Raw genomic sequence first — 12,527 nt, forward strand, 5'->3', positions numbered from 1 at the left:
GAAACAAGTATAGTGATATTTATATGTGCATATTTTAAATTTCTGCTAAGGCCTGAATTAGGTTTGATTTGTTCTTTCCACACAGACAGACACATAAAGTTCTACGATTTGAGAACGCAAATCAAGAACCCGGTGCTTTTATCCTTCAACGTTACAACATTTACCACAGCTCATGCTGTTCATCTTGCCAAGCAAATAAGCATGCAAGTGACAACTGACACAACAGAAAAGACAGTACAGTTTCAAGAAGTAAAAAACTTAAGATCGACACTTTGTTTAGCAACATGGATGAGATGAATGTTGATAAAGCTTTATCTTGGAATTGAGTCACATTGCTCTGGCAATAATTTTCTGGTGAAACTACCCAGTGTTCAACACCCCTTTTTGTCCTTTACATTGTTCACATGAAATTTAAAATTCAATATAAACACAAATCCTCAAACCTTTCAATGTACTGTCAGCTAAATAAAACTACCATGTATTTGCTGGATAGATAGAATGGAAGATGGTTATCAGAATATCTTTTACCTTCAAATGAGTGGACTGCTTAAATGCATTGCTATGTATTGTTATTAAATTGGTTTACTTATGGTTGTGCCTCATCTTAGTGTTTCTGATTGACAAGGCTACTGTTGCAAGTGAGCGAGTGTGAGCTCTTAAAACACTCAGACATCCACTGAAGTTGAAGATCCCAGCAGTTACTAGTTTAGCATCTCAGGAAGATTAAGTTCCACAGCAGGAGTTAGTAAGACACAGCTTCAGCTGTAGAAGTGCACAGTTTTGTTATTTCAAGATTGTTCTGTTACAGACTTAAAGCTCCGTCAGTTGTTTTATTTTTACATACTGACTTTTCAGTATTTTTGGTAAATAGTTGTTACAGTTATGATGGGTCACATGGGTCCCTGAAAATCACAGAAAATCTATTAATGTTTTGAAAATGCTTCTGTAGTATGTAAGAGCAATTTCGATCTGTTCCTGTAGGGTCAGGTGTAGTGGAGTGGTTGTAGGGTATGTGAGGCAAATGTCAGGTGCTTATAGCGACAGGTATGAGAAAGATGTCAAATTGTTAAACCGCGTGTTGGTAACAGAACATGCAAGGATACGGACCGGTACACAGGAAACGGGCATGAGGGAATTACATGGTTTGCATAGATCACAGCGAAGCGTGACGGGCTACACAGACAGCAGCAGCTGTGTATTGAGCTGTAGGGATACCCTGCAGGTTAGTAAAGAGCTGCAGACGCGGATTCACTGGGACCAGAGAGCCACGCTGTAGTGGCCGTTGGATGCGTGGGCATCGTACGCAGTCAGGAAATCACCTACCCCTCCGCATCACCTGCCCCCCAAATACACACCTAGAACGAACAGAGACACAAACTGTCGGGAGAAGATCAGCCGGTTTCCACAGCTGTTGTGTCACCACCGCACCCACGTCCTCCACGGCCCCACCGCCTGCACAGAGGTCGAGGCCCGTCGGCGCGGCAGGGCCAAGCGGACCCAGGGCGACCACCGGGGGCCCCGGAGCCTTGGCTCGGGCACAGCGTGCTCCTCCGCCTCCCCGCCGGAGGAGCCCAGAGCGGGCAGGGACACCGCAGAGCCACAGGGCTGCCGGCCCGGCCGCCGCCGCTGCCCCTCCCGCCTTAAAATGGCGGCGGCCGGGCAGCTCCTCCACCGCCAGCGGCTCGTCGCTGCCATTTTCCGAGGGGAGGAGGCGCGGGGCGCCTGTGACAGGCGGCGGTGGGAGGGGGAGAGCAGCCGCCGCCGGGCCTAACTTCCTGCCCGTCCCGCCTGCCGGCGGCTCCCTCGCCCGCCGGCGGGCGCTGTGCGACCCCCGCGGCGGGCAGCGCGCCACAGCCGGGCTCCCTCCTCCCCGCCCGCCGGAAGTGGCGTCAGGCGGCCGCGGGCCCGGCCCAGGCAGCACCCGCGCGGCCACGCCCCTCGCGGAGAGCCCCGCGCCTCCCCACCCGCCGCCACCCGCCGCCGCCGCCGCCCCTGCGCCCGCCCGCGCCGGCGGCCCCGGGGCGGCACGAGAGCCGAGGCGGTGCCCGGTCCGGCTGAGGGAGCCGGTCCGGCTGAGGGAGCCGCCCCGGCCCCGGCCGCGGCCCCGTCCGTTAGGGCAGGCCCCGCCTCTTCCGGGCCTCTCCGGCTGGGCCGCCGCCTCCTCCCTCGCTCGCTCTCCCTTTTGTGAGTTATAGCAACCGTTGCCTTGTGAATCAAGCGCCATAGTCACCGTAGTCCTGGCGACTGTTACCCATCAACAACAACCGCTCCTCTCCTGCTCCTCCTCCTCCTCCTCCTGCTGCTGCTCCTCCTCACCCCCTTCCTCATCGTCACCCACAACAACAACAACAACAACAACAGCCACCTCCAGCAGCAACGACAGCGGGGACACCACCGCAGCCCGCCTCAGCCCAGGTGAATACGCTCGTCGGGCGCACGCCGGCCCTCCCTCCGCTCGCCCTCCCCCAGCCCCTGCCTCCCCCCCCCTCCTCGCAGCATCCGGGCCGGGGCTGCTCCCTTGGGCTGCGCGGTTGGCTGCGGTGCGGCGAGGGGGACGTGGGTCGTCCTCCCGGCTCTCCCGCTCCCCCCCCCCCACCCCCCCACCCCCCCGTCATTCTCCGGCTCCCGGCCGTCCCTGTCGCCGCGCTCGCTGCCCTTTTGCGGGTTACTCTGCGGTTGGGTGGGGAGCGCGCTCTTGAGAGGGGCGGTTGGGATGGGGGTGTCCGTTGGGCGGGGAGGAGAGCTGGCCGCCGTGCGAAGCGAAGAGGAAGAGAGGCTTGGCGGTGATGGAGAAGGAGGCACGCTTCTGGGACCTCCAGGACAATTGCTCGGATGCGGTGGGTATGCATCTTGCTCGCTCGCTCGTTTGCACGGATGGGGGAATGCAGAAATCGGGGCAGGAGGCTCCAGCCGCCGCCGAAGGTTACTTACTTTAAACCCCGAAAAAACCGTGGGAGTGGGAGGAAGGATGCAGCCAGAGACGGATCCTGGAGCACACCAGGAGCAGGGGGTGTTTTTCCCCTTTCGCTTGTAAGGGCCTTGCTCTGATCTGACGCAGCTGCGAAATGTGGCAGATTTTTGTGAACCTGCTGTATCTTTTAATGGTACTCTCGTGCTATCGATCGTATCAACTGCTCTTCTGTGCTTTATGCAGCCATGTGATTTTTTTCTTTTGGTCATAATTAATGTTGCTGCTTATTTTAGCGCAAGCTGTATTTTCTTTGTATTGTGAAGTGTTTTTTTGTTTATTCAATACCCCCACCCATACACAGACGGAGTAGCAGGGGTTTTTTTGTTCTTGCCCTGCTTCTGCAGGAAATTATTTTTGAAATTATGCTTTCATACTGCCAGTGTAGTATGAAACAGTACATGTGTAGATCTAGTTTAGGCACAGTGAGTTACGTTCATGTGGAGAGAATCCATTTCAGTTTCCTTAAACTCTCCACAATGAAGGAAATTCAAGATACTGACTGCGAGTTTGTGGGCTGAGGTGCGAAGAAAGGAGAAAACAAGAAATAGTATTTAAAAAAAAACACCAAATCTTTGTGATTTTATTACTACCGTATTTCAAGGTATGCGTGGGAAAGAGGGAAGAGGCAGCTTTTTACCTCTCAAGCAGCTGTAGTAGAAATTGTGTTATTAATGACAATGTTTTGCATTTTTTTTTTCCAATCCAAAATGCTTGTTTTCTTCATCTTTTTTATGATTGCTTATTAAGATCTAAAGATTTGTGGTGTCAGTGGCATCAAATCATACTTTATATACTTTTCAAATTCTTTTGGGTAAAGTTAATTTTTGGCACCCATTATGGCAATGAAATTAACTTTTAACATCTCCATATCCAGTCGGACTCTCCCCTTTGACTTGTCAAATTATGTGTTGTTGTGGCAAGCTTTTTTCTTTTTGAAGTGATGACTTACTTATTTCCTTATTGCTTTATTTAGTAAAAAAGTTAGGAAAAAGGATGTTCCTGTTTTTAATCTAAAACCTTCATTTTAATTGTATATACACTTTTTCTATTTTTACATCTGTAAAACCCTGTGTAAAATGCAAGGTTTCTCATTACAATTTCATCAACAATACATTGGTTTGTCTCACATTGGAACTACCAATGAATGTGACGGGGGCAATTTTTCCAAGCAGCTATCAACTATAAAACATGCTGAGTAGTTAGTGCATTGTTGATATTAATATTTGTTGAGGTAAGGCACGTTGGGTCTGTCTTTTTTTTAATGTATATTTCATGGGCCAACAAGAACTTAGAAAATACATTATTTCAAGTAATGACCACAGGTCTCTCCGTTGTCATCTTTTTATGACTTTACTCAAGATGAAACCACTGAGTGCCAACTTTCTAGGTTCTGCTGTCAAATAAGTTCTAAAGACATTAAGAATTTTCAGTGTGAGTTAGTATATCAGTTATATGGCTCATTTAAATCTTAATGTATTTGTTATTAGTTTTATCAGGTAGTTTATGCGATTCATTGGTTGTGAAATCATCCCTGGTATCTACTGTTGTTGAAAAGAAAAGTTGTCAGTTCTGCACCATGCCTTTCTTGAGTAGCCCTCTTAAAGTGGGACAGAGTACTACTCAGGATGGAATCCTTCCTGGGTGTTGAAATCTGCCTTTGCAGAACATGTATCCAGACTCCAAGTAGCAGAGGAAAGTGCATGCATAGGCTATGAGACAAACTTTCTGTTTTAACTCTGTGAGGAAATGTGTAATTGTTTCTTAAAAATCAGATTAAAAGTACGTCATTTTATCTAAAACCAAAGACCTTTTTAGCCACATTTTCTTTAGCCAGTGTCTGCAATTTGGAAAATAATAATGCAGCCGTAATCACCTCTTTTAGTATTATGGACTTCACTGAGAAAAGTATTGACTGTTCTCTCTGAAAGACTGTATCCATCACAGATGAGATCTGCATTATGCATTCTGATTTGCTAATGCCCGCAGCTATCAAAATAGTTGGTGTTTGTGATGCTAACCAGTGTTTGAAAATGAGGTGGCTTGTGATTTTTTTATTCATTGGTTTTCATGACTTAGACTGTGTAACTAATTATGTTTCAGCATATCCTAATGAGCCTATCTGGATCATATGCTCTGTTGTGGTTGGTGTTAGTGAGCTAACCTACATTGTGCTACTGTAGAGAAACCCTTTCAGTATTGTAGTGTAGGTAAATGAAATGGGAATCAGAGGTACAATGCTGGTAAAGAGTTTAAAGTCAGGGTGCTTTATTTGATAATTAGGTTCGGCTTTGATAGCACTATCCCATTTCTTGTTCTGGCCTGATAACAGTAGTTAGTTAATCACAAAACTGTCTACAGAAATAAATGTTGCCATTTCTTTTCGTTTACTAAACTTTACATTGAGAGGGAGGGCTGTTACTGTTTTCTTCTCTTCTTACTTGAAATGTAAACAAGTATCTAAAATGCAATAATCTTTTATCATTGCAGTTCCTTTTGATGTTCTAGCCAGTGTTTCTGTTTTTCATACTTTACTTTGCCCTCTTATGAAAGGCATCCTTCCTTCTTAAAATATTCCATATTAGTATTTTTACCTGCAGTCTCCAAAAGCTTACCAGTCACAGGTATTGTCATGTGGAATACTTAAAAAATGAATAGGCTTTTAAGAATATATGTCTCTTAAATTCCTTTTTAAAAATTATTTTCAGTTGAAACATGTTGGGAATGCATCACAAATACAGACAGAATAAAAAATAAGCTTTCAGTGGTACTGTAGTGTCCTTGTAGTTGGAGTTCCATTTCAAAATCAAACTCTTTGTCAAATGAATATATTAGAATACCAAAAGCAGTATGTTTTTAAATTATGAATTAAACTACTTACTTTTTTTACGAAGAATGAGGGCTGAAAAATTAACAAAGTTTTTAAAATGAATAGGCTAATGTTTAAGATGATGTTTTTCTGTTAGCCACAAGTTTATTATTTATGTCTTCCTGGTAAAGTTGGTTGTCAATCATAATGATAGTTCTCTTTTCTCATATATGTTATGTATACCTGTATTTTGGAAATTTAAGGAGCAGTACATACACTGATTTGGCTAAATCTAGTTTGTTAGGGACAGATGGCTGATGAAACAGGTGTCACTTCATTTCTTGTGCATTGTGTTGAGACTTCCAGAGGTTTACAAAAGAGCTGCTAAAGCAGGTGGCGATCTCTGCTTTTGTCATTAGCAAAATGTACTTTTGTAGGAAATCATTTTCCCAGTGACTAGGTGTGTTTTAATAGTTAACATGTCATGTCAAAGTTCGAAGTGTTCCATATAGTACAATCATGTTATTTTTTAATTCTTTTCCCACTGGACTTCTAAAGGGGCTGTGACTATTTGAGCGTGAAATTTAGCAGTTTATGATTGTGTGAATGGCTGTCGTCCTAATAATTTTCATTCTTGTAAGACCAAGAGCAGATATATTGCCTGATGTAACATTTTGTTTCACTAAGTTACTTTTTTTTTTTTTTTAAGAATATTGCACTTAAGAATATTTTTTAATAAAATAACACAGACAGAAGTTTGAAACTAATCCTTTTTTTTTCTGGTACCCTTTTATATTAGCACACCTGCAGGTTTTTTTATTTATTTTGTTTTTCAATAGTTATAATTTCCTCAGTTATAAAAGACTTTAATAATAAAAAATGGAATTAAAATTTGATATCTAAGAATTCTTAGACATTTTTTCTTTCTAAGGGATCCTTTTTTCCTTTTTAATGTTTAACATTTTTAATGTTAAAACATTAAACATTTTTTAATGTTGTCTTTTTTATAACAATGATTGGTGTTTATTCTTGGTTATTTTCTTTCTAGTAGATGCACCAGAGGGTGCTGTGCTATTTGAAGTACAAAAAGGAAAGAAAATCCTAAAAATTCTTTCATTTAAACACATTTATAATGTGTGGTATTTGAATAAATCTTACTGAAATTTTTCTACTTTTTTCTGTGCATTGCAATATAGCAAACTTACTATTTTGGCAACATTATGCTAAAAATCATGGGAGAAATTGGCTATTCCATATATGAATATGTCTCTGTGTGTGTGTCTGTGTGTATATATACACACACACTTAAAATACAATCTCCGCTCATTGAAAGAGAACAAAGATTTATATGTAAATTATGTCTGTATAGCATATAGCTGAAAGTGTTTATACTTACTGAAGTAAATTATTGATCATCTGAAAAGCTCAATGAACTTACCTGAGACACACATGCATTTTGGAGTGACGTTTACTGTATATTTTTCATTTATAAGTCTATATTCACATTTTATGTAACTTGTTCATTTATAGCTGAATTCTTTTTAAAAAATGCATTGCTATATATAGATTCTTTTTCTTTCTTGCTGAAACTCTTCCTGGATGAAACTGGGGTTGAAGCTTACCTGTTTACTTCTGAATTGCAAAAGAGGCAGGAGCTTTAGTTGACTAGGATAGATATCTTTCTCCATCAATCATTAGTTCTGGCAAAGAACCACGCCCCTACCCCCCCCCCCGGCCCCCCCCCCCCGCCCCCCCCCCCCCACCAATCCCAAGCTCCCCAAACAAAAAAAAAAACCAGTATAAAAGTAGTATCCTCTGCATATTTACCAGTACCACTGTTTCATTTCAGAAATTTCTCTGTGGATATATGAACCCAACAGATTAGAATTCCATTGTTGTAACTTCTGTAGTTTAATAAGGCAATGGTTTTTTTGTGCATGTGGATGGATAGTGGCTTCTAGTTCAGTGTGATTTCCCGGTGAAAGCATGTGAAAAGGTGCAGGCTGGAACTGGGACAGTACACCTTAATTTACTTGGTTTTGCACACTACTTTTACTTGTTTTTCCTGTTCCACCATGGTAAGTTGTTTGGTTTTGGTCCACTAATTTCAGATTTAGTGGCCCAAAATCAAGAGGTGGTGGATGGACTATGTTATAAATTGTACTTAATAAAGGAATTTCCTGTTCTACAAGGTAAGTTTAAATGAGGCTTAGAAGTTTAAAATCTAGAAAGTCAGACTTCCTCTGTAAATTCCTAACTGATTTCTAACCCTACTTGTTTAAATTCTTAAATGACATCCATAACAATGCTATGGGAACACCAAAAATTGTATATTAATTACTGAATTGGAGTGTACTTGTGACTTTCATTCATTCTTTAATGAGAGGAAAAAAATATCTAGAACCATTTTTAAAGGTCATTTCATCCACCCATGGACCCAGTACACTGAGTATATCTCAGCTTCATAGACCTTCTCTGAGGAAATATTTCTTTAGTTCTTTCATTTTTCTTCTTATTGAAGTCTTTTTTCAAATAAGTTTATAAGGTCTTTAAGGCAATAACCATGTCAGTAGATTTTGTTTGGCCTTTGGATGCTGACACTACAGCTAATGACTCAGCCATGTTTACTGTTTATCTGCCAAGTAAATGGCTTCTCTCTTCTGTTTTATTCCCTCATAATAATTAATCTAACTGTGTTTTCTCTTACATATCACCTCAGGGATGTCTTCTAAACACTAAAACTCAGTGTAGTTAAATCATGCAACATTGCAAAATAGAAACAATCTATCAAAAGGTGCAGTATGCAGGTGCCATTAAGCCAGTTTATTAAGTTAAGGTGTTCTGTTTTCTTGTCTGATTACTTCTTTTTCTGTGTTGTTAACTATACTTCCTTTACAAAGAATTGAAACAGTGCAATAGGATTCTGAGCTAGAACTACTTGCAACACGGTTACTAAGGTTATAGATAGCTATTTATTATGCTTCTGTAGAGCTAAAATTTGAAAACACATTTTTAGCTCCAATGAGCTAGTTCATGTCTGCTGAATTTTCATGTGATGCATTGTAAATTGTTTCTGGAGTACCTTTGCCCTGATTTTCTTTCCCCCCTCCAAATGCACCTAAATCCAGGGGGGTAGAAGGACGAGCAGTCTTGCTTATGTAGCTCCCTTCATATGACAATGATATTGGATGTTTATAAGCTATCTGAAGTGTTTACTTGCTAGTGGATTAGTTGACCAGGATTGTGAATTTGAGCTAATATATTTCAGTGTGACCCATTGCACATACCCACAAAGCATTTACAAAAGTTGCTATTGGTTTGTGTAGCCTCATCTAAACAAAATGAGATACTGTCACCTGAGCTTTTTCATCCTTATCTCTTAGAACCATTCTATGATTATCTCTTGGTAGCATTCTGCAGGTGAGTTGAACTACAAAAAATAACTAGTATTTACTAAGGACCACTAAGTCTAATCATTACAAGTAGGTGAAAGCAAAAATAACAAAATAATCATAGTTCTCTTGCCATTGGGAGGAGTGGTGAATGTCAGGATTTCTGTCTTGCGTTAAAAGTCTCACAAATTTGAAGATTCACATTCTATTTAATTGCTGCAAAAAGTTTTCAGAATTCTCTATCTAGAGCCCTAACTGCTTTTTCCGGTAAGATGTATGCTGTATTCTTACCTTTTTATTGCTTATTGACGTAAGCAGGAGACACAATAGAGTTACAGATTTAGTGAAGGAAGAATGTTTCCTACTCCATGTTCTTGTTGATGAGATGCACATTGTAGATCTTCCATTAGGAAGGACGTGAGGCTGTACACAAGGGATTGTTAATTTGTATTTCTAGTTAAGTTTTTATATACTATGTTTATTACTGGGATTCAATGTTAATTGCTTTGGGTCTCTTGGAGAATTTGGAAAGACACGGTAAAGAAAAAAAACTTGCCTTAAAAGTACTTGCCTTAATTCAAACCACATGCTTGCTTTTCAGAGTGCTTTTTTAGGAAATGAGTTGTTCTATAATAACAATTTTTAAACTACATTTACTCAAAATTTCTGATTAAAAAATCTAATATAATTTAATGATCAGATCATACACATTTTACAGTTAGTTAACTTACAGAAAGTTCATGTTTAACTAAATATCTATGTCTTTACAGACAATTATACCCATTCATAAAATTAACATGGGATTTATGAAAACTATTTTGATTACTTCTGCAGAAAGGTCTGGCTGTATTCAATGTTACATTAGCCTTGGCTAGTGGAGGAGTAGAACTACCTGCATGGTAGCTGACTTACCAAATTAAATGTTAGCTATGAGATGAGATAGACATGCTAGTTGAGTGTGTGGTAGCTAAGGTCATGTCAACATGCAAGTTTTTTTAGTATTTTATTTGGTCCACTCTGTATTAAACCACTTGAACTGAATTGCAATTTGCAAAAGAGTTGATAAATAACTCTTCTGTATTTATTTTATTGTTTTCTATCAGATTTAGTAAATGGAAAAACATAGAATCCAGTACATTTTTAACTCCTTAGAGTTGATTCTGTGTAATAGTAATAGCAATTCCCTATAGCTTCTGGGAAGACTATTCTCTGGACTTTCTGAGAGGTGTGAAAGCTCTTCTGTGAGCTATGCCATCCTTACAGTTGTTTTAGGGAGTAAAACATGCTTAGCTTTAGAATGGAGGTATGTAGCACAGGAATATGGCTCCATTCCCTTATTTTCTGGAAATCCTTTTGTGCTCAGATTCTGGGTTTTAAAGTGAGGCGAGTGTGAATGAGCTAAGATGAAAGCACTACTCTTTGTGGTATTGTCGTTTTCCAGGTGCTTTTTGGCTGAAGGTTGTCCTGAGTTGCTCTGTTTTTCTCCAACTCTCCGAAATTCCTTTGTACTGTAAGGAGCATAGTCCCGACAGGGTATTTCAAGGAACAATAGTGGGCAGGTAATTTGTAGAGGTTTTGGTGCACTGGGTCTGTAGTTATGTGGGGATGAGAGAGGCTTAGGGTTTTCCAAACCTCAGGCTGGTTCATAGAATTTGGGTTTTGTGGCTGAAGTACATGTCACTAGCAAACTTATGTCAAACCAAGGGAAGGTTTATTTGCAATAGACTAAGAATTAGACTTGGTCCTACACAGCAATAGCGTAATTTATTATGCAAGTAGTGATTCTGCTTTATGGAATAGACCTTCTCCTAGTATTTTAAAGGTTGTGTTTTTATGCTGGTTCTGTTGCAGCTGTTTGGTGCGGATTTTTTTAATGCTGTTGTTTGAAGTCATCCAGATGGTCAGTAGTCAAACAGTATAACTTTATAACCTTGTGCAGTCTGGGATACTCAGATTTCAGTTACCATCTTATATTAATAGTTGTTTGGGGCGGCAGGTCTTACTAAGATTTAAATTTCAGATGCTAAAATTACCTGTCATGATCCTGATAAAAGCCACTGAGTCAAGTTTCCAGTCTGTAACGGGGCTTGAAGGTGTTCACTATCTTCACTGCTTGTCCTACTTTAGTATATATTTCTCCTGATTGAATTCTGAAGAAACTGACATTTCTTGACTTAAGGGAAGAGCTAGACACAGGATCATGACTTCAGTGCAGTTACCAACTTTAATAACCTAATGTATTCTTCATGCGGCCTTGAGTCACAAGTTGTGTATCACAAACGTGTTTCAGGCAGCTGAAACGAAGGGGAGTTTTAGGATTACTTTGCACGTGGAAGACTGCCTTTTAAGGGTTCCCACTGCTTGATTTCAGGATGACATACTAGGTTATATGGTTGGGACCTGGAACAGCTCAGTGTTGTAAATCTCAGCAGCTCTTAATGGCTTGTGTCCTCAGCACAGTCATATGTTTGGGATACTAAAAAGTTCTTATGTCAGCATAGTTGTGTTGTTGGTTACATGTTATGATCCAAGAATGGTAACTCTTCACACAGAGCTGAATTTCTTGAAAGCTCTACATCAACAGGCTGACCATCTGTAGCCTTCTGAAATGAGGTTAAGCTTGAGCCAGCAGTTCATTATTTTTTTTTCTGTACCAAAAATAACAAATGTTTTTAATAAAGTGTAAGATTTTCTTCCCATTTTATAATATGGGAAAAGGTATAATGTCCAAGGAAGAAAAACAGATGTATCTGGCAGATGGGAAATTGGAAGTTATGTTTTGGTCATCTATGATAAAGTAAGGGGTGTATGTGTGTGTGATGTTTTGATCAGAAATACTAAAGTACTTGTTCCAAAGTTTGTTGTACAGGAAAAGCAACATAGCAGGGTTTGGCCATTAAAAATAGCTTGAAGATGTAATTGGATGTTAATGGTGGGGACTGAGATGTTGATTGACAATGTGTTAAGTCCTCTAATAAAATTAGCTGTGTCTTCTCCATAAACCAAGCTGCCTGGTCACAACTGTAACTTTGTTTTATAGCTATGCTTCTGAACTCCCAATGATCTGCTCTGATTGGCTAGTATTTATATTTTATTTTTAAAAATATGTTTATTCTACATGAAGTACCTCTGCCTTTCATGTATTGATTCAAAAGCTTTTTACGTATTCTAGTTACAGCAACATATTGCTAGTATGGAAATGGTTAAGTTTGCCATAAAACCAAAGGAACAGAAGAAGCCTAGGGCATTTGCTGGTTTGTTTTTTGGTCCTTTGTTTGTTTGTTTGTTTTCCTCGAAGAGCCAAAGAAATTTGGCAAGTAATTTTGTAGGAATAAGAATCATCTAGCAGGGGAATTGC

General features: G+C 40.4%; 1 protein-coding gene across 2 annotated transcripts in view; it reads left to right on the forward strand.

The window, feature by feature from the left end:
• The first annotated feature begins 2,137 nt into the window (after window positions 1–2,137).
• The window catches only part of RFX3 (regulatory factor X3), a 129,630-nt gene continuing 119,240 nt past the window's right edge, over window positions 2,138–12,527 (forward strand). For both annotated transcript variants that reach the window (XM_049796260.1, XM_049796261.1), the window contains exon 1: window positions 2,138–2,415. The gene's annotated coding sequence lies outside the window, so the exon portion shown is untranslated. The remainder of the gene's footprint in view (window positions 2,416–12,527) is intronic.

The sequence above is a fragment of the Accipiter gentilis genome, chromosome Z (genome assembly GCF_929443795.1).
Source record: "Accipiter gentilis chromosome Z, bAccGen1.1, whole genome shotgun sequence".
In the NCBI taxonomy this organism is placed as follows: Eukaryota; Metazoa; Chordata; class Aves; order Accipitriformes; family Accipitridae; genus Astur; species Astur gentilis.